This window comes from Cnephaeus nilssonii, assembly GCF_951640355.1.
Source record: "Cnephaeus nilssonii genome assembly, chromosome: 1".
Lineage (NCBI taxonomy): Eukaryota > Metazoa > Chordata > Mammalia > Chiroptera > Vespertilionidae > Cnephaeus > Cnephaeus nilssonii.
In genome coordinates, this window is record NC_137072.1 from 106,988,009 (window position 1) to 107,011,150 (window position 23,142).

General features: G+C 41.2%; 1 protein-coding gene and 1 pseudogene across 5 annotated transcripts in view; one reads left to right on the forward strand and one right to left on the reverse strand.

The window, feature by feature from the left end:
* The window catches only part of KCNIP4 (potassium voltage-gated channel interacting protein 4), a gene marked incomplete at both ends in the record, with an annotated part of 944,241 nt that overhangs the window by 716,463 nt on the left and 204,636 nt on the right, over positions 1-23,142 (forward strand). The gene's annotated exons all lie outside the window — the stretch shown is intronic.
* Positions 13,759-14,476, reverse strand: LOC307102289 (small ribosomal subunit protein eS6-like; annotated as a pseudogene). Its single transcript has one exon. The product of its transcript is annotated as a small ribosomal subunit protein eS6-like (transcript).

A 23,142-nucleotide genomic window follows, 5' to 3' on the forward strand; every position in this document is an offset into this window, starting at 1 on the left:
ATGTACTATTGCAGGGTTTTGAACAGAGAAGTAGCATGATATGACTTCCATGTTAAAAGACTTACCATGCTACTTTGGAAATAGAATGTAGGGGAGCAAGGATAGGTGCAAGTAGACTGTTACAAAGCTGTTGCAGGAATTCAGGCTAGAGGAGCAGCATCTCTGATCAGGGTGGGAGAATGGAGGTGGTGAGAAGCAGTGGGACTCTGGGTGTGTTCTGAAGGTGGGCATCAGGTTTCCTGAAGGAGGAGTCCAGTGTGGTGACTTGAATGACAGGAAGGATGTGTTTTCATTAATGGAAATGAGGAAGCCATGGGTAGAGCTGGCTATGGGGAGGTCAGGAGTTCAGTTTAGCACATGTTGATTGTGAGGTTTCTATTAAACATCAAAGTGGGGATGCAGAGTGGGCAATTAATTATGCATCTGAAGTTTGAGAGGTTCAGGCTAGAAATATAAGCTGTGAGTTGTTGAGATAAACAAGTTATTTAAATCCATGAGGTTGGATAAAATAAAAAAGGAGTAAATATATATAAACAAGAGGACTGAGCTCTGAGACACTGCAAAAAATCAGAATAGTGGTCCTTTCCCTCTTGAATTCAAGTTATTACCACGTTTTTCTTCAAAGGAAAATCTGGAGGGTTTTTTTGTGTGTGTGTTTTTTTTTACAATTTTTCATATTTATATGCAATTAAAACAAAAGATCATTGGAAAAGATCTTACTCAGCATTGGAATGATTTGATGACAAATTCATGAAGAGTATAGCTCAAAATGGTGCACCTAAACTGATATCACTCTCAGAGTCTGAAAGGAATCCTTTCTGAAGGAGCAATATAACTGGCAGAGCCAACTCTGAGTAAATGTGACTATGTCACACATAAGCATTTATAAAAGTCTACCCTATAGTCCAACTCTATCCCAATAAAAGTAGGTCATTGGCATTCCATCCTCATTACTGGAAGCTATCTTGGTGCCTGTTACTTCCACCAGCCAGTAACTGCTGTATTAACTTCCTATTGTTATTAATAAATAAGATATCAGTTAAACTTAATTACCTCTTTAAAGGCCCTAGCTCCAAAAATAGTCATCTTGGGGATTAAGGCTTCAACATATGAATTTGTAGAGCACACAATTCAGTTCATAACAATCTTCAGTTTAATCATATCTGCAAAATCTCCTTTGCTGTATAAGGTAACATATTTAAAGGATTAAGCTTTCAAGACATGGACATTTATAGGGCATCATTATTCTACCTACAACAACCCCAAAATTTTTATCTTTCACTTGAATGTCAATTCTGAATACCAAACCCATGTATTCAAACATCTACTTTTTGCCAGTTTAGATATATAAAAGGCATCTCTAATACAATACATCTAATGTTAAACTCATGAGTTTGGTCTTAAATCTGGTCTTTGTTGTAAGACTACCATTTATTTCCTATTTTAGTAAATACATTTAACAGGGTTCATTTGCATAAGCCAGAAACCCAGGTATCATCTTTAAAACCCATCCTTCTTCCCTTCATTTCCATATTAATCCAAAGCCAAATGCAACCTAGGGGATGGCAAACTTTTTTAAAAGATAGTAAATATTTTAAACTTTGAGGGCCACACAATCTCTGTCCCAACTATTCAACTCTGCTGTTGTAGCCACAGACAGTCTACAATAATAAAAGCATAACATGCAAATCGAGCCAACAGCTGAACAGCAGAACAACCATCAGGACGACTGTCTGGACGACCATCTGGACGACCTTCTGGACAAAGCCAGGGCTGCGAGGGCTGAGACAGCCAGGGCTGCAAGGGCTTACTCTTGCACGAATTTCATGCATCGGGCCTCTAGTACAGTGGTCAGCAAACTCATTAGTCAACAGAGCCAAATATCAACAGTACAATGATTGAAATTTCTTTTGAGAGCCAAATTTTTTAAACTTAAACTTCTTCTAATGCCACTTCTTCAAAATAGACTCGCCCAGGCTGTGGTATTTTGTGGAAGAGCCACACTCAAGGGGCCAAAGAGCCGCATGTGGCTCGCGAGCCGCAGTTTGCTGACCACTGCTCTAGTGTGTAATAAATAGGTGTGTCCATGTTCCAGTTAAACTTTTATTTATAACTAGAGGCCCAGTGCACGAAATTCGTGCACGGAGGGGGGGTGTGTGTCCCTCAGCCCAGCCTGCACCCTCTCCAATCTGAGATCCCTCTCACAATCCAGGACTGCTGGCTCCCAACTGCTCGCCTTCCTGCCTTCCTGATTGCCCCTAAATCGCTTCTGCCTGCCAGCCTGATCACCCCCCTAACCACTCCCATGCCAGCCTGATTGATGTCTAACTGCTCCCCTGCCAGCCTGTTTGCCAACTTCCCTCCTCTGCCGGCCTGGTCACCCCTAACTGCCATCCCCTGCAGGGTTGATTGCCTCCAACTGCCCTCCCCTGCTGGCCATCTTGTGGTGGCCATCTTGTGTCCACATGGGGGCAGGATCTTTGACCACATGGGGGCAGTTATCTTGTGTGTTGGATTGATGGTCAATCTGCATATTACTCTTTTATTAGATAGGAGGATAGAGGCCTGGTGCAGGGGTGGGGGCCAGCTGGTTTTCCCTGAAGGGTGTCCTGGATCAGGGTGGGGTTCCCTTGGGGCGTGGAGCGGCCTGGGCGAGGGGCCTGTGGTGGTTTGCAGGCCAGCCATGCCCCTGGCGACCCAAGCAGAGGCCCTGGTATCTGGAATTTATTTACCTTCTACAATTGAAACTTTGTAGCCTGGAGCGGAGCCAAGCCTCCTGCTCAATCCGTGGCTTCTGTTTGGATTTGTTTACCTTCTATAATTGAAACTTTGTATCATTGAGTGGAGGCCTGGGCCCGCCAGTGTGTGTGGAAAGCTTGGCTTCTTCTGTTGCCCGGGAAACCCAAGCCTCCCTCTGGTAGCCATCTTGGCTGGGGTTAATTTGCATACTCGCCCTGATTGGCTGGTAGGCGTGGCTTGGCTGGTGGGCGTGGCTTGTGTAGCTGAGTGATGGTTAATTTGCATATTACTCTTTTATTAGAGAGGATAACAGACAGCCAACCCTCAGGCCATACTTTGTTGACCTCTGATTTAACCTTCCAAATCAGTTTCCTCAGTCTATCTCTATTGCCAGCTCTTTCTCTAATTGGTTATCATCATCTCTCACAAACTACTGAAAGAAACTGGTCTACCCATATCCACTTTTGAACTTCCCCCATATATTCCTCTCAGGACAGTTGGAATAATTTTTAAAAATAGAAGTCTAATTACATCACACCCTGGCTTACATCCTTCAGAATTGTCCTTATTATAAGACAAAATTCTCAATGTGACCAATAAGTTTTACATTATCCAGTCTTTATGTAAGTCTCCTTCCTCTTCCAAATGGTTTGTGGTCGGTGTCTCTGATACACTGACCCCACAGGCCATGCTCCCTCCCACCTCACAGCATTTATACATGGTGTTTCATCCGCTTAGGCTGCCTTCCCCTAGGCTTGACCTGATTGACTTTATCAGTCACTGTCTTTGCAGGAAAAGGAAGGTATACTACAATGGGATTCGGAATGAAATTTATGAAGGGGTGGCCATGGACCCAGCAGGGACGTTGAGGCTCCCAGGAACTAACAACAGCAAAAGCTGGAACCATGGAGGAGGGACCACATGGCAGGAACTGTGCTTGCAGATGATGATAATATACATAGCCACTCTGAGAACTAGAAATCAGAAGTTGGCAAGAAACAGAGGAAGAAAGATCCAGACCCTCTCCTCCCACTGTTTTAGAGTGGATGCCTCCCATAGGTTGAATCCCACCAGAAATCAGAAGGCAAGAGATCCTGAAAGAAGCAGTGTGTAGGAGCCAGGTCCCCTCATTATATGTTCTCATGGCAACTTTTTCCTTTATAAACATGCTTCAGGATTGTAATTTGTTTTTATTTTCAGGACTCTTAGATTAATATTTCTCTTTCTTTTAGAATCTACCCCATGAGATGTCAAAAATTGTGCTGACCTTTCTTACAATTATATCACCAAATCCTACCCTAGGCCTAGCAAAGTGAGGGCACTAAATATATAGATATTAAATATTGGAAAGAAAGAAAATCAATCAATGAGCGAACTGTTGTCTGTGTATTCTCTCCGTCAGTTGCTCTCACTCTGTGCAGCATACTGGTGTCCACTCAACAGCAATTTGTCTTGATCTTTCTAAGTCCCTTGCTAAACATTTGGACTTAAGAACAGAATTTAGCTCCATCTGCTTTGATATTGCTCCATCCTAGGACAAGATTTCTAAGTCCTCCAGACACCCAGTTCTAGTTTGCCTCCTAAGCTCTGACCATTTAAGCAAGCTCCAGAGAGGGACCTGCCTCCTCTCTTCTCTCTCCCTGCCTCACCTATATGGGGATCAGACAAATCAAATCCTATATGAGAAAGGATAAATTATGGCAATTGACATCAGATTAATTTGTGGTGACTATGTGACCTTAACATCCTAAATTCTCATACCTTTCTTTCCCTAAGAAATTGTTTATAATCTGAACTCTACCCAAGAGTTCTTTTAGCTTTTTTTAGCCACTCTCCTCTTGGGTTCTACTTAGTCCTCTCTTGTATCCTCATTCAAGTTGTCAGTTTTCTTTTTTTTTTTTACATTTTGCAGACATTTTTTAATTGAAAAGCTCTATGAAGTATTGGGCACTTAAAGAAAAAAAAACATACTTACTTGATCTAAAAATACATTTTCTAATATAGGAGACAGAATTTTTTATCAGGGATAAAGTTAGTAACAATAGAATATTATTGCACAAAGCAAAAAGTACAGTCCTGAATTAAGTATTTTGGCATTCACTAAATGCCAGCAGGTAAGGTTGAAACTTTGAAGAAATCATTAAGGAAACATTTCTACTCAGTCTAAATATAGCCAATTAGTACAGATATTGGATTTATTGCTTAGTGTTTAATGACAACTTTAGAAAAGGTATTAACATGTAAGAATTTCTTTGGAAATATGTGAAGATAAATATGTAAGCTTTAAAAATCCTTCTGTAAACTCCACTGTCTGACAGGCTTAATCAGTTAACTTAGTTGTTGGAGACTAACTATAAATAATATTCAAGATTTGCCAATTTTCCAAGAATAAGATGACTTAATAAGACATGGCATTAAGTATAATTTAGTGTTTCACTAGCAGTTAAGAAGGAACCTCCTAATCAAGCCAGACTCCCAAGTCAGCCTCATCAACAGTAATCACCTTGAACCAGAGTGGAACCAGAGAATCTGTTAGAGAGGACTCTGTTGATGAAAGTGCTGTTGTACCAAGTGGTATCGAAAAAACTCATTGTATTATCTAATGACGCTGCAAGAGGAAAAGCATTAATTTACCTGATTCCAAACCATATTAAATTGAAAAGGGTCTGATTTTTATGAGTAGAATAAATTTATCAGTAAGATAAATGAATTAAAGGTGGACATGATACAAACATTATGAAATAGTACAATTCACACTTGCTTGTTAGATCATGAGGTAGCTCTCTGTTTAAAGATGGAATTGTCATCTGCTTTCCGGAAAGGCTGCACCATTTTACCTCCCCCCAGTGTGAGGTTCCACTTTCTGCACATCCTCACCAGCACTTGTTCTTATCTGCCTTTTTTATTAGAGCCATCCTGGTGGGTGTGAGGCAGTCTCTCCTGATTTTGATTTGCATCTCACCAATGGTTTAAAATGCTAGGCATCTTTTCATGTGCTATTGGTCATTTGTATATCTTCTTTGAAGAAATGTCTATTCGGATCTGTTCCTTATTTTAAAATTGGGTTATTTATCTTTTGATTGTTGAGTTGTAAGAATTTTTAAAAATTCTAGATATGTGTTCATTGCCAGATATATGATTAACAAATATTTTCTCCCATTCTATATGTGGTCTTTTCATTTTCTACTAGTGACTTTTGTTTCTTTTGGTTGTAGTATTTTACAACTCAAGCATTCATTCCCATTTGGTGGTTTTTTATAAATGATTTCTACATCTCTATTGATATTCTCCATTGGATGAGATACTCTTATCATAGTTTTCTTTACTTCTTTCTTTACTTCTATAACTGTGATTTCCTTTATGTCTTTGGATATTTTTATAATATCTTAACCATTGCTTTAGTATTGTCTTCCTGTGGAATGCATTTTTATTCACGTTTTGTGGGGGTCAATATATGATTTTTAAAAAGTATGGAATAGCAGAGTAAAACATTAAATACTAGTGGGGGTCATTTGGACCCAGTAATTTGTGACTTTTTTAAGGAAGAAAAATCCTTTAGAATTCATTTGTTATAACTGTAGTAGGAATTAGAGAAATACCTTTTGAGTTTTTTACTGAATTATTGTATATGTGCTATTTCTGATATGCATCACAAAAAAATTAAACTTTCTTACCTAGGTCATCTAATTCCAGGTTTAAGTTTCTCTGGATTTTCATCTCATGGGGTGCTAAAGTCAGTGCAAAGGGACCACTTTATGTATAGTCAAAATAGCCAAAATTATCTTGAAAATACTTTAAGTATTAACCCCCTTATACTTCCTTTCCCAGTTGCATATGGCTTTGTAATTCTGTGCCAACAGATTGTTTTTGCTGTGTTTTTTTTTTTTTAATTTCAATTGCAATTGACATACAATATTCATTGCAGGTGTACAACATAGTGATTATATATTTATATTATTATAACTTATAAGGTAATCACCCTCCAAGTCTAGTACCTTTCTGGGGTTATTATAATTCTATTGACTAAATACATACTAAATAGGGTACTAAATACTCCTAGGCTGTATTTTATGTCCCTGTGATTATCTTTATAATGGCCAATTTCTACTTCTTTATAATATATATATATATATATATATATATATATATATATATATATTTATTAATTTCAGAGAGGAAGGGAGAGGGATGGAAAGATAGAAACATTAATGATGAGAGAGAATCATTGATCGGCCACCTCCTAGCATGCCCCACATTAGGGATTGAGCCTGCAAACCGGGCATGTGCCCTGACCGGAAATCAAACCATGACCTCCAAGTTCATAGGTCGACATTCAACCACTGAACCACACCAGCTGGGCAATTTCTACTTCTTAATCTCTTCACCTTTTCCATCCATCTCCCCAATACCCCTCCCACCGGCCAATCAGCGATTTGTTCTCCGTATATATGAACCAAAATATTATTTTAATAGCATCAAATGAAGTAGTTGGATTTGCCTACAAGCTACATAATATGAAAATTGGATTTGAGTTTATTTATTTTTGAGATGCTTGCACAGGTTGAATGTTCATAGGCTATGTTCACATATGGTTCAATCTTAGCAAGCATGTTCCATTCTCCAGTGGTTGGAGGTGTCCTGAGGAAAGGTGGAATGACTGAGAAAACAGGAATACCAATTTATATTAAGCAGCTTAAATATATTTAAAAGGCTTAGTAGCTCTTTTCTATAGTGATTCCCCATTCTTGACAGACTCAAATAACTCAGTCTTCAGAAAGACAAGTTGGACTCTTTCTTCCAGATCTTTTTGGCTTTGCTACTTCATCATACTAGTCATTTTATTAATTTTTAATTGACTATATTCAATTCATCTTTTCATAACCATCTGGAGGGATAAATCATGATAATAGTTTTCAATTTTCAGTTACCGTCTAGTCATAGTAATAAAAATAATGCTCTCCAAGTTTGAAAAGTGCTTAATTTTCTTGGATACAAGATATGAAGTAATCTTTTTTAAAGCAAGCTCATCTATCTGAAGGATGATAGAATGGCAATGCCATCAAGTAACTAGATAAAGACTTCTCTGTGCAGCCTGAAGATCATGCACCCTTTTGGGTGGGCCAGTCATTAACAGTCTGGCAAATCTGGGGTGCAGAGGGCATTTACCTGCTTACAGACAGAAGAGGGACTGTCATCTGGAACACATCATGTTTTAAATCAAGAATCATGTGGATAAAAAGTCCTGGCAGGTTGCTCTATTTTTTACTTTGTGAATTAATACTTACACGAGGAGCACCCTTAGATAATGACGGGAGGAACTAACGGATATTGGATGAATGGGAGCATTCCTAAAGGACTATATGCAGAGGCAATTCCAGTCAATTTAGGGAATACAGTAGACAGTATGTTCTTCTGAGATTAATCAAGGAGTAGAAGCAGCACATTGGAGCCTGTGGTTTGAGCTTCAATGTCTGCCAACTCAAAAACCTTTAAGGCATTGTACGTGTGTAGCACAGCCATGTGCTGGGGGTATAAGAGGATGTATGGAAAGCTGGAGAGGCACACTGTGCTTAAAGACATGTTTATTCTGATTTTTAAAAGCACACTAAGGAAACGACACATGTCTACAGGCCACATTTGCCTCTTAGCTATCAGTTTCTATATCCAATTAGATACAGAGAGTGATCAGATATGGCAAATGGGGGATTCTGGCTAAACCAACTTAGCAGGATTCTTGCTAAATTCTGGGACAATGCAGAGATGAACACAGGAGTTCAAATTCAAGGCCTACTTGAAAATTTCAGGAGACCCTGAATAAATTTGGTCAAGAGACGAATCTGTCGATACCTCACCTCCAAATTTCCCAACTTTATGAAACGGCTTTGCTTTTATAAAGGCATATCATATATGCACCATCTCTGAAGCAAGTAGTGTATTTAGTCACCAGATACTTCAAGGAGCTAAGGAATATAAAATGATGAAAACGAAGAAAATAAGTCTGTCCGTTGACTCACTCCCTGTATTTTTGTTTAAGTTCTAAACCCAAATTCCAATTTTAGGCACAAAATGGACATTGATATTCACTATAATGGCCTATCAATGTTCCCCTTTACCGACACACATCCTACCTAGAGAGGTCACCTCAGGTGTGAAAGGAACAGGGCGCCCCCTAGGAGGCACGGGTTGGAATTACTGAAAAGCTCCACAGTTTCAAGCGCTGCTGTGGTCTCTGGCATTGTTCATTCTGAGCTCAAAGGCCATGTAGTATTTTCAGGACTTCTTTTTTGCTACTGAGTGGAAACTCAGAGAGCTGGCCAACCCCATGCCTGATGTCTGGAGGTCACTGGCTCATTGGAGGAAATGTAGCCCTGGAGGACCTTCATGAGCATCAAGTTGGACCCTCTGTTTTCAGCATGTGGTCAGCATAGTTAATAGCCCTCTAGCTGGCTTCTGGTTTCCACTCTCCTTCCCTGAAAGTCCTGACCTCATTACCTAATTCCTGCAATCTTCCCTCCTCCCTCCCCCCAGGGCTGGATTTGATGCCAGTGCCTGTCACATCATCTCAGATTTACCTCCTCCCAGCTCTGCTGATGTTGAAATGGGATGTATGTCCCGATTCTGCTATATTTGTGCTACATCCTGTGTTTAGACCCCTTGCTTGTTGGCTCTAGCCCAGAATTAGGTGGAGTTTACCTTACTACCTTGAATTCACTAAATGGCTGCAAGCATCCAATTACTGCTCATCTCACTTCATTCCCAGCTCCCCAGTGAGAAGTTTCCTCTGTGCTCATGCCTTGGGCCATGATATTCTACCCCTCAATTGCTTTAATTCACAGCTTTAGAATGAGTCACACCTTTGAATTAAAGCATTAGGTTTCTAGTTAAATGTGTTACCTAGAAAGGCCAGCACATTCAGTTGTCATTGCCTATTAACATCATGGCAGGTATCAAAGCTGGTCACTATCCCACCATCAGGAAAGGTCTTGAGGGATATAGAACAGATGTATTTTCGAAGACTGACTCATTTTCAATCTGGAAGGTAGAAATAATTTAGTCCTACTTCCTATGTCATAAATAACGCCCCCTACTTTATAATACTAATCTGGTTCACCAGGTGCTCCTTGAACATTTTATATGGCATGAAATGCTGAAAATGCAAAACACATACATTTTTGGAGAGTCAAACAATTAGATTCTTTACCCTGAATTTCAAACCACTTTTTTCTCCCTAGGAAAGCATATATAATATTATATTCAACAGATATTTATTGAGTACCTACCATATATATGCCACAATAATGCTAGGTGCTGGGCACACCAAAAGCCACAAGGCTTGATCTTTGCCCTCTATAAGCCCATGTCCTATTGAAATGTTAGAATATTATAAAAACATATTGTTTCTACAAAACCCCCATTCAATTTTGCCATAGTTACTTCCTGGACAGATTAGCTTATTACATTCTTATCATGCTTCTGTTTGATTATCATTCTTTCCCTCCTTCCTTCTGAAACACTCCAAACATCAAAAGTATTTTGAAACTAGTTTGGGTCTTTTTTAAATAATCTAGTTAGGAGATAACTCATTCAGCTTGTCTCGATTATGCCACAGAAGCTAAGTGATAAAATTAGATTCTGAAAGAAATAAACACGAGCATTAAGTACATCCAAAAATATATCTGTTGAATCTAGGGATAGTGTGACAGCAAGGAACTTTTTCAAAGGCACTCTGGGAATAGGATTTTAATGGGATTGGTTATGCTTCGTTGAGGCCAAAGTTGGGAGATTCGCCTGTACAGCCAATATCAAAGAGACTTAATTCTTGTTGACATGGAGACAAAGTGAGAAAGAGAGTTTCGTTATAAATGTGTTTTTCTAGTTGGAAACTAAGAAATAAATTATTCAGTAAGCACATGCATGCCCAGAGATCTGGTTACTGTGAACATTTTCTATAAGTCTAAATCACAGTCATGTATAATGCAGAAGCAGGTGCGATGTAAGTATGCAAAGTTGTTTTTTTTCCAAAGTTGGCTGTAAATAATACCACACACAAGAAGATGAAAAAGTGCTAAGAGAAATATTAACCTTGTCCAAGTATCCTAGACCCTTACAAGATTTTCAAAATAATGGCAGGTTGTGACTCAGTCAGTGATGAGAAGATGTTTCAGAAACCAAGATTGTATGAAGCCTTGAGTTCATCAGTCACACAGAATGCAAACAGGTCTATAATGCAACCAGGAAGTGAATATGGTAGAAGCAGCACTTGTAATGTTAATGAGGACAGATCATGATGCTGGCTTAGTGACTTTCACAAAAAAAGCAAACATGCCAATTATTTTCAGGTTATTTTTAAGTGAATGCATTTTACTTCTTCTCTCTTGCTTCCCCTAATTATTATCAATATTATTATTTATATGTTGCCCAATTATTTCCTTACTATGCATATCTTGTTGCAACAGTATCTGGAGACATTTAGTAGAATAAATGAGGTATATGTGCACATTATGTTTTATAAAGGTAGATCTTGGAACAGGACAATGCAACCTAAAGTAACCTTTGAAACTGTTTGGTTTCCAGTATTACAACACTGTTAAAGAGACCTCTTTAAGAAGAAAAATAAAAAAATGAATAAGAAAATATCACAAAGAAAATAATTCTCACTGACAAAGGCAAACACATAATAAAAGCAGTGAATCAACCAACACTAAAGCTAGTATAAAGGTTAAAAGGCAAAAGTAAGAAGATCATGTTTACAATAGTAAATTAAGGGATACACATACTCACAAAAGAAGTAAAAGAAAATGAAAAAAAAATAAACATGGAAGGGATGAGTAAAAATGGTAGGTATTTTAGAATGTTTGAACTTAAACAACCATCAACTTAAAATACACTGCTATAAACATAGTTTTGTACATATGAAGCACATGGTAACCAAATCCAAAAATCTACGAGAGCTATACAAGAAATAAAGTGAAAGGAATCCAAACACGACACTACAGAAAGTCATCAACATACAAGAAAGCAAGAGAGTAAGAAAGGAACAGAGAAGAACTACAAAAACAATCAGAAAACGATTAATAAAATAGCAATAAGTACATACCTATCAATAATTACTTTAAAAGTAAATGGGTTAAATGCTCCAATAAAGACAAATGGATAAAGAATACCGATACAAATATACAATGGAATATTACTTGGCCATAAAAAATAATGATATTTTACAATTTGTAACAACATAAATGAACCTAGAGGGTATTATGCTAAGTGAAATAACTCAGAGAAAGACAAATACCATATGATTTCACTTTTATGTGGAATCTATAAAACAAAATAAATTTAAAAAGCAAAACAGAAACAGACTCATAGAGAACAGACTGATGGTTGTCAGATAAGAGCAGGTAGAAAATGTAAAGGAATTAGGAATTACAAATTGGCAGTTACAAAATAGTCACAGGGATGTAAATTACAGACTAAGGGATATAGTCAATAATATTGTAATAACTTTATGTGGTATCAGGTGGGTGCAAGACTTATTGAGGTATTCACTTTGTAAGTTATATAAATATCTAACCACTATGCTATACACCTGAACCTAGTGTAATATTGATTGTCAACCGTAACTGGAAAAAAAAATTTAATGAAAAAAGAAAAAGAAAGAAAGAAACTGTTTTGTTTCATCAATCCTTGCCCTGGTAGCATGAAATTACCTAATATCATCTGAAATTGATCTCATTTCAAACAAAAACCCAAGTATACAAGAAAGACAACCTTAAAAAAAATCATAACTTACATTTTCAAATATATCTCATCCTAAAAATTTTTCACCTTAATCTATGACCTTAATATACTATGCTATTATTGCTAAAAATCATTTGGAAAATTCTATATTGTAATTGATCTTGAAACAAGTTTTGCAAGACCGTAGTGAAGGCATTATTAGTTTTGTTCACTTGGCTTAACTGTAGAACTTGTCTCCAAATACAATTTTGTTATTTCAAAAACTCACATCCATCATGTAAAGGTCAGGGATTTTTCCAGCAGACATTCAAAAGAATGTGTCACAAACTCTGCAGGCATTTCGCCTGGGGAATTCAACAAGCGCTGGAGCTTCAGTAGCACCATTAAATTCAGTGCGGGCTCCCCAGAGTGCTTCTTGGGAAGGCCCCAAATTTCATTTAGATGTTTAAATGCTGGTTTTCAAATATTTCCAGCTCTAGGGAGGTGTAATTGGTATTTTAAAAACTGCACATAATTAATGTATACAATTTGGTGAATTTGGACCTTTGTATACACTTATATTGCCAACATCACAATCAAAGTAATAAATATATTCATCACCTCCAAAGGTTTCTTTTTGTCCCTTTGTTATTTTCATCTTAAAATCAAAACCCATGACTTTATAGTAACATCTAATACTATTTTAGTGAACAGGGGAAGGGAAAAAGGTGTGGACATATTCCTGTCAGAAGGAGTCGAAGAAAATGCCTGGTGGTGCTTTTTCGTGGCTGTTGTTGGGAGTGATGTCTGTGTGTGTGTCTCCTGTGTCTTCTAATATCTTCAAGACCTTCTGTCCTTAATAAGTGACCTATCAATGTCTAAGAAGCAGTAGGCATGTGAGTATAATTACCCCTCTCAGACAAAGTCGACAGTTGGTATATGCTTGTCACTTCCTAAGATGCCAGGGATGAGCCTTGAAATGATGTTTTCCTGTTTTAGCACATCAGAGATCATTGTCACTTGAAAGGCAACCTCAGTATTTATTAATCTTGGGAAGGCAGTGAGTTAGATGCAGCGGTTTCCAAACAGGTCACAAGTCAGAATCCCCTGTCTGTGGAGGTAGCCTTATCCCCAGTCTACATGAATCCTTTCTCTCTCTCTCTCTCTCTCTCTCTCTCTCTCTCTCTCTCTCTCTCTCTCTCTCTCTCTCTCTCTCCCTCCCTCCCTCCCTTCCTCTCTCCCTCCCTCCCTCCCTCTCGCTCTCTAAATATCTGTTCTTATTTATTTGTTACTCTTAGAAAAATCTCATTGTTGACTGGACTCAGACTTAGAGGCAGAAACTCTCAGAGAGGACAGTCTATGAGATTTTTTTGGCAACTGTGCCTGGAGTGTTTCATGTGGCCTCCTTCATTCTCTTAGCCAAAAGTTTAGAAGATTCTGTAGCCCCTTCTTTATTTTTCTTAGCACATTGTTTCTTCCAAGCAACAGGTGAAGTAATAAGACAAGACGCTGAATCTGAGGTTTCTTACCCTCTTTATTGAGGGGATTTTCCACACCATATCAGCAGACATCATTTCTCTAGAGAGAGCGAAAAGTTTGTGGATTCTGCTGGATCTTTGGGGCCCAGGTGATGAGGCACAGTAGTATCATAGAGACCAGAAATATCTTTATCCCCCTTTTTTACAATGACCAAGTTGAGAATACTGAAATTGGCATTTACAATGCAACCCCAAACAGATTTGCACTTTGTTTCTCCAGTCCTCCTTGGTCTGTAACAGGAACATCCCTTACTCAGTAGCACGTGTACAAGGCTCTGGGTGAAGACATCCTGCTTCATGGGGAAATCCTTGTGTGTCATTGCCACCACTGATTCATACCACATAACCCTTCCTTCTTCACCCAGAGCTTCAGCAGCAACTTCTGTGGCCATACACTTCTCATAAAAGGTACCAAGTTCACGCTCATCATCCACTTCAATGAGTTCCTGGCAGCCAGTGGCTGGAAAAGAGATGTTCAGCTTCATCATGAAGCTCCTGACCACCTCTGAGGCCCCATAAATAAGAGCTGGATGAATCTTTATAATGGGGGTGGGGTCTAGATGTTGGTGTTATTTAAAGGTCCCCATCAGTAAGACTAACACATTCAATCCTCCAACCAGTGTTTGCAGCCATGAAAGGGTAGTGCAGTGAGACGTAGGTGAGGGTCCCTGGGTCACTGTTTCCTAACTATATGACCATGCACAAGTGACTTAACCTCTCTGACCCTCTGAGTCCTCATTCTAAAATAGGAGTCTACATGGCTACCCCATAGTGGTAGGATTTAATAAAGTATGCATGAGATGTATCTGGTGAACAAAAGGCTCTCAAAAGAATTTCTGTTTCCTCTTCTTTGAACACTGTTTCTCTCCCCAGTCAGTAGGAATTGTGGACTGAATGTTTGTGTCCCTCTAAAATTCACATGTTTCATCCTAAACCCAATGTGATGATATTTGGAGATTGTGTCTTTGGAGGTAATTATGATTAGGTCATGAGGGTGGGGCCCTTATGTGAGATTAGTGGCTTTATAAGGAGAAGAAGAGCTCACTCTCCCTTTCTCTTCCTGAACATACTGATTAAAGGCTGTGTGAGCACAAAGTGAGAAGTTAGCCATCTGTAAGCCAGGAAGAGAGCTCTCACCAGGAGCCAGATAAGCCAGCACCTTGATTTTGGACTTCTCAGCCGACTGTGAAAAATAAATTTCTGTTGCTTAAACCAGCCAGTCTATGGTTTTTGGTATGGCAGCCCCAGAAGACTAAGATGTAGGCAAAGAAGATTTTTTTAAATGGCTTAGACACAGTTAGGACAGTTGAGTGGATGGGGGAGTGGACAGAATATGTTCCTGTAAATAGACCCTGTGGAAGCATCTTTTCAGAGCACATGTCTGAAGAGGCTCAGAGCAGGCAGCCCAGGTCAGCCACAGAGAGGAACCTGAGCCAGTGTTCTATAGCTGCCTTTGCAGGATATGGACTAAGATGACCTTGGGACTTGGAAATAAAGGGACCAGATGATGTCTCCTGAGAAAGAAGATAAGTTAACGTGCATTACAATAGGTATGTGGGAAGAAATCAAGAGATGGTAATTAACTGTGTTACAGAGGAGTTTAGGAACAACCAAATATTTCATTCAAAAAATCTAGATTAGCTTAGCCAGTATGGCTCAGTGGTTGAGCATCAACCTATGGTGGCTTAGTGTTGAGCCACAACCTGTGAACCAGAAGGTCACGGTTGGATTCCTGGTCAGGACACATGTCTGGGTTGTGGGCTTGATCCCTAGTGTTGTGGGGTGTGCAGGAAACAGCCAATCAATGAGTCTCTCTCATCATTGATGTTTCTATCTCCCTCTCCCTTCCTCCTCTCTGAAATATATATATATTTCACTGTGAGAGAGGCTGGAAGTGATTATAATTCTCTACATGGAATCCTAATCAAATATGCTTGCCCTCTCTGGATATAAATTGTGTGGGGAGGAAAGGAGATGGTCGACCCTTAACACAGAAATGGGAAGAACATCTCCAGAGCTAGAATAAATTGGGAGAATTCAATTTCATAATGTTTCACATTGATGCTGGAAGCTCTGAAGACAGAGTTTATTGAAATCATCCTTCATGGCCATCCAAACTTACCATGAAATTTCATTCACTCATTTATGCATTCACTCAGTGAAAAAAATATTTATTGAGTATCAACCATGTGCCATTCACTAAGCCAGTTATTGTGTGTACACATCATGGAGCCCACTGCATATGTTTATGGTGTAACAGGGCATGTGTGTTTGCCTTTTCTAACAAATTTCACACCTTTAATCAGATATTTCAAAAGGCTAAGAACCACAGGTCAATGGGCAAATTAGCTTACTCTGTTTAATTATTGTGATTCAGGAAACATCTGCTCCTTTATTATTTGTGAACTTTTTTTTTCTGATGCACTAGTTTGCAGAATATACAAGGCAGACAGCTGAACTCCTCAGATCCCAAACTTTGGAGGAGGGTGAAAGGGATGTATAAGTCTGAGAACAGAGGTGCTTGGACTTATGTTATTTCATTGTTTCTCTTAAAGAAACACCTAGTGATTAGCACCTCGCAGTTTCCCAGAGAAAAATGCCCATAGTTACCAGATGAAGTTGCATTTATTCTGACCCAAGTACTAGTACTTTTGTCAATAAGAGGTTTATTTTTAGCAAAGACATTTTCTAGCATAGAGCAGCTCTCTGGCAATCAGGATAGACAGCCTAATTTCAGCCAGAAACTCTGACAAGACTTAATGTTATGGACCCCTAAAATTGTTCATCACATGCTACAAATGAGAAAACTCCTAGAAAACTAAAAAAGGTGTTAAGGGAAGGGGGCTAGGAGCAAGTACTGTAGCAAACTTGGAGAAGTACGTGCAATTCTAAGGTGGTTTCCTTAACCAAGTATAACATGGATAATTGGATGTGATTTTTTTTCTTAAAGTTCCAGCGAGCAACAGTTTTTCTCTATTCCCATCCTGCCTGCTGGCTTCAGTCCTGAGCAGTATTGTTTGGTGGAAACATTTCGGCAACTACCGTATATTATAGGCTTAAACAGGTTTTTAATCATCCCAGGCAGGGGGGACATTTTATTTCAAACTAGGGGCAGGCTATGAAATTGGAGACTCATTAGGAACAAAAACAGATGAGCTCCAATTAAACTAACAGTTCTCTGCCAAAGCCCTGGTGTCTTGGAGGCTAACTTTGTTTAACTAAGGTTTACAGAACAAACACTCCTGCCTCAGGTGTCATTATGGAAAAGCAAAGCCAGGAGGTAGCTTGGGACCTTTTAGAATCCAGGCCTCCCTTTGGCACCATTGTTTTCTTCTGAGATAATTCCTGAGGAGCCTTTGGGGCACCATTAAGTTCAGATCTCTCCATTAGATTTCAGAGCCTGGTTGCATAATGATTACATTTCTTCCATTTGCTTTACTTTCAAAATGACTTTTGCTAAACCCAGGAACATAGATACTGTCAGTCCCAGGATCAGTCCTTGGCAGCTCCTAGTCATTTGGGGGATGGCTTCTTCCCTGGGGGGAGGGGGGGAGGGGGGGTCTCTGCCATGTGTAAGATGTCCTCAGGCCTTCAAGAGAACTCTTTCCCTGCTGATTCTTCTGGAAAGAATGAGTCTCAACACTGGCTGCTTCAGTAGTAGAAAACTACTACTAAACTCAACTCCCAGCTCTTTTGATTTTAATTGTCCAGGGACTTATTTTTTTTTTTTTAATACTAGAGGCCCGGTGCACGAAATTCATGCATGGGGGTGTGGGGGAGGGGGTCCCTCAGCCCTGTCTTGGTCTGCAAATACACCAGCATCCCTCACCCTGGCCTATAGCTAGAGGTACCTCCCCTCCTTCTGCACAGCCTCTGGGAAGATGCTTGTCCTGGGGGCTCCTCAAGGCCCTGGCCCACGACGCCCTGCAGTTCGGGTACCCGGGGGCTTGGGCTTTCAGGTCTGGCTTCCTCACCTGGCATGGTGAGCATCAGCTGCCATGGGAGCCTTGCCTTAGGAGTCACCCCCTTGGACCGTACTACTTGCGAGAGTGTGTGTGTGTGTGTGTGTGTGTGTGGGTGGGTGGGTGGCCTCAGTGGCAGTGATTTGATGTCTGTAGCATGCCCACTGACACCCACTACCGCAGCGCAACACTGGTCCCGCTGGACTGCTGGCAGGGGGCTTCCAGTCTGTGACCTGGGCTGATGGGCTGCAACTGGGGGCTGCAGGTGGAGGACCCCGGCACCCATAGGGCTGTCAGCATCAGGAACTGGAAAGATTCATTTTTCTGGTTCCTCCTCTGCCCCGCAGATGCTAAGCTCCGGGCCCCACAGGCCCGTTCACTCCCACCGCAAGGCTGGCCAGGACGGGGGCATGGGCTCGCTGCCCCAGAGGCCCCTTCTGTGCCCCAGCACAGCCATGGCGCAGACACTGAGCTCGTGCCCCAGCTGGCGATGCGAGCTCAGCATCCAGCCAGCCCCATTCGGCCACGCCCGGCCTTTGCCTCCGTTTGCCTTCGCCGCTTAGCGGTGGGGGGGGGGGGGGGGGGCGCTGCGATTGTGTCCAGAGGGAGGCAAGGGTGGGGGGCCAGGACCCTCTGTCCCCACTGCCCGGCCTTTGCCTCCGTTTGCCTCCACCGCTCAGCGCCGCGGGGGCCCGATCGCGTCCGGAGGGAGGCAAGGGCGGGGGGCCGGGACCCTCCATCCCCACCACCCGGCCTTTTCCTCCGTTTGCCTCCGCCAATTGGGTCTGGAGGGAGGCAAGGGCGGGGACCTTCCGTCCCCGCTGCCCGGCCTTTGCCTCCCACCGGCCAATCGGCTACCCCGGCCACCCGGAGTCCCGCCCCCTGCGCCTCTCACCGGCCCAATCGTGAGCGTAGCGGAGTGATGGTAATTTACATATTACCTTTTTATTAAGTAGGATACTTATTGATTTTTAGAAAGAGGAAAGGGGAGAGAAACATTGATGTGAGAGCAAAACATTCATCAGCTGCCTCCTTCGAGCCCTCTATCAGGATCAAGCCTGCAACCCAGACATGTGCCCTGACTGGGAATCGAACCAGCAATATTTCGGTGCATGGGATGACGCTCAACCAACTGAGCCACACAAGTCATGGTGGGATTGAATTTTTTAAAATTTATATCCTATATAATAAAGTGGTAATATGCAAATTGACCATCACTCCAACACACAAGATAGCCGCCCTCATATGGCCAAAGATGGCCGCCCCCATGTGGACACAAGATGGCCGCCATAAGATGGCTGGGAGGTGAGGGCAGTTGTGGGCGATCAGGCCAGCAGGGGAGGGCAATTGGGAGGAACCAGGCCTGAAAGGGAGGGCAGTTAGGGGCGATCAGGCCTGCAGGGGAGGGTAGTTGGGAGTGACCAGGCCTCTAGAGGAGGGCAGTTGGGGGCGACCAGGACTGCAGAAGAAGACAGTTAGGGGTGACCAGGCTGGCAGGGGAGGGCAGTTAGGGGTGATCATGCTGGCAGAGGAGGACAGTTAGGGGTAATCAGGCCGGCAGGGGAGCAGTTAGGCATCAATCAGGTTGGCAGGGGAGTAGTTAGGGGGTGATCAGGCTGGCAGGGAGAAGCAGTTAGGGACAATCAGGCAGGCAGGAAGTGAGCGGTTGGGAGCCAGCAGTCCTGAATTGTGAGAGGGATGTGGGATCCCAGTGGGATCAACCCTTAACGGGCAGTCAACATCCCTCAAGGGGTCCCAGATTGGAGAGGGTGCAGGCTGGGCTGAGGGACACCGCCCCCCATGCACGAATTTTATGCACTGGGCCTCTAGTTTATTATAAATTCCTCTGATGACTCTAATGGAAGTTGAGAACCACAGACATCAAGAGAGTTTGGAAAGCCAGACAGTCACTGCTGGGAAATTCACTTGGAGCATTTTCAGTGACATTGTCCTCAAAAACAGAGAATTTGTTTTGAGGCCTTGCCAAGCTCAATTGCTTCCAGGTGTTGCCTTTCGTTCCTCTATCCTCTGCTTCTCCCCATTCTGGACCCTAGCTTAGCACACCCAGGAGAATATACTGAATATGCTGTGCTCCTTCACACCTCCATGAATTTTCACATGCTATCCTTCCCAGGCATAGCACACACTCACCCACAACCTGCCCCATATCCCAGGAAAATTCCTTCTTCTCCTTGGAGACCGCTGCCCCCTCCCTGGCACACTGATTCTGTTCACAGCACACTTCCATTTTTCCATGGTTCTGTAGAATCATCACTGCATCTCCCTCATAGCTCTTGATATACCTCTATCATTTATCACTTGACATATCTGTTTTCACCATTAGATTATGGGCCCTTGAAGGGAGACACTTATGGCTCACTATAGGGAGTATCTGAATTGAAAGTTGGTCAAGAGCGAGCTACTATCTGTCTTAGGGCCTTTGCAGTTGCTCTTCCTTCATGTGTTACTGAAAGACCTGCCAAAAGCAACTCCCAAATCTGTCTCTATCACCTAGCCCTACTTAATGTTCTTTTTGGTATTTATAGAGCATCTAAATTTCCTTTATCTTCTTGTTTACTTTAGTGTCCATCTCTCTCCTCTGGAATGCAAGCTTCTTTAAAAAAAATGTTTTTATTGATTTCAGAGAGAGGAAGGGAGAGGGAAAGAAAGATAGAAACATCAATAAATCATCTATCAGTTTCCTCCTACATGCCCCACACTAGTGATTAAGCCTGCATCTCGGGTATGTGCCCTGAATCGAACTGTGACTGGGAATCGAATGGTGACCTCCTGGTTCATGGGTCAATGTTCAACCACTGTCCCATACTGGCCAGACTGGAATGCAAACTTCTTGAGAGCACATGACACTCTTGTCCTGTCACTTCTTACACACTGGACCTAGAATAGATTCTGCATCAACATAGGAGACGGTAAATAAATATTTGTCTTGCTCGGATTTCAAATCAGAGGGACCTGGTCTTAAATCTTGGCTCTATTAATTCCAGTTTGTATCCCTGAGCAAGATACATAACCTCTCTATGCCCTGATTTCCTCCATTCCAATGCTCTTTATTGCTATCCTCTTGATATAACCACTTTTAAGGAGGGAAAATTCTATTAAATGAGCAGATCAATCAAAAGTTGAATGCAAATTCCAGAAAAATTAAATTGTCAGGGGAAATAGTATGTTTTAGAATCACACTAATTGACAATAATTATTCACAATAATTGGATAATGTTTCCCTGACAGGTTGGCTGCTCTGATTAAATAAGAAGGTATCTGAGGCACCTAGCAAGGATCTGTTCTCTCTCTTTCACTGAGTCCAAAGTCACTCTATATTCAAACCACGCAAGAATGCTGGATACCCGCTCCCTCAAATTTGATCACTCCGTTTTCAAATAAAATTGTGCCAAACCATATTCATACTGAAATTCATCAAACTTGTCCCACTGTTCAGCATAATTTGGGAGCCCATTTGGTCTGAGCTCTTAGACAAGTTATATGTTGAAAAACATTTATACACACACACACACACACACACACACACATACGGTATATATAATGTTTGTTTTGGAATAAGTGGAAAGAGTCCAAGGATTACTGGTTAATTTTATCTGCCATACCTGTATGGCCAGAGAGCTTGACAATCACAGAAAACATGTGGCTGCTTTGTCCCTGTACATGAATGAAGCACTCCATGAGACCAGATGGTGTCAGGGAACTCATGAAGTCTTTCTGGACTTCTGATCTGCAGCTCACATTTTAATCTGGGAACCTCTGGTGTTTTACAAGGAACCTACAGCTGTGATATAGAATTGACTCCCACAAAGGTAACATATTGAATAGGAAAAGGTCTATACCTTTGTTAGTTACATCAGTAAATGAGATTTTTCTTAGCCAGAGCCAATGACATCATGTTGATCGCTTTACTTCAGAGATGTGCCATTAATTGGTCCATCTCTCTACCTTGACTTATTTTTCTCTGTTGGCTCTTCACTATGTTTATGTGTTATGCTTAAATCACTCCATTCCCATGTCCCTCCCTTCTTTAACATGTTTTAAACCCTTAAAGTAAGAAACACTCTTGTGCCCTAACCGGTTTGGTTCACTGGATAGAGCGTCGGACTGCGGACTCAAGGGTCCCAGGTTCGATTCCGGTCAAGGGCATGTACCTTGGTTGTGGACACATACCCAGTAGGAAGTGTGCAGGAGGCAGCTGATCGATGTTTCTCTCTCATCAGTGTTTCTAACTCTCTATCCCTCTTCCTTCCTCTCTGTAAAAAATCAATAAAATATATTTAAAAAAAAAGAAACACTCTTGTTCTCACTTCTTCTATATTTGAGATTCCCATGCATACTGCCTCCCCTTCCAAGCCAATTACACCCACATTGCAAAAATGAAGTTAGTTTTTACTTCAGTGGGACTCTATGCATTTACAAGGAATTGTCACTCACATTTTTCTTTTTGGCATAAGATTTTCCCTCTCCCCTTCCAACTTCTCTGTTTTCTCTTCCTAACAATTGTTGAGGTTCTTCCTCTTCTACTGTGTTCTCCTGGACTCTCAGCTTGACTCTGCTACCCTCTTGCCTTGGGCAGCCTCCTACATTACAATATTTTGGGCTATAGGCCAAATGTGTTGACTGTCTCTCCAGGATGCTTCCACAGTGATGATCCAATCCTGCATTGACCTCAATACTAGGTTTACTATTTCCACATGGCCAGATGCATTCCTCCTTATTCTCCCTGATTCATCACTATCCATCAGTTACCTGAGCTAGACATTGGGGAGTTACGCTTATACCCTTTTCTTTCTTATTCAATTAATCACTAAGTCCTGGTCATTTGACCTCTCAAAAATATTTCACTCTTCCCTCTCTACTTTATTGCTAGTAAAATTGACCTAGAACAGGCTTTACCTTCTTTTGTCAGGAATATTCTAAGCATAATTGGCCTCACTATCTTCAGGCTTGGATTCCCCTAACCTCCCTTTTCCCCCCACCCCATAAATTGATGTTTCATACTCCACACTGTAGCCAGAGGAAAATCTGACCATGTCATCCTCCTGCCTAAATTCTTTACAGCTCTTTATGAATTTCCAATGCCTTGGAATGACATATTCATCCCTCCATGAACTGGCCACTCTATTTCCAACTGCTCCCTGAATTGTACTTTTGACTTTTAAAAAAAA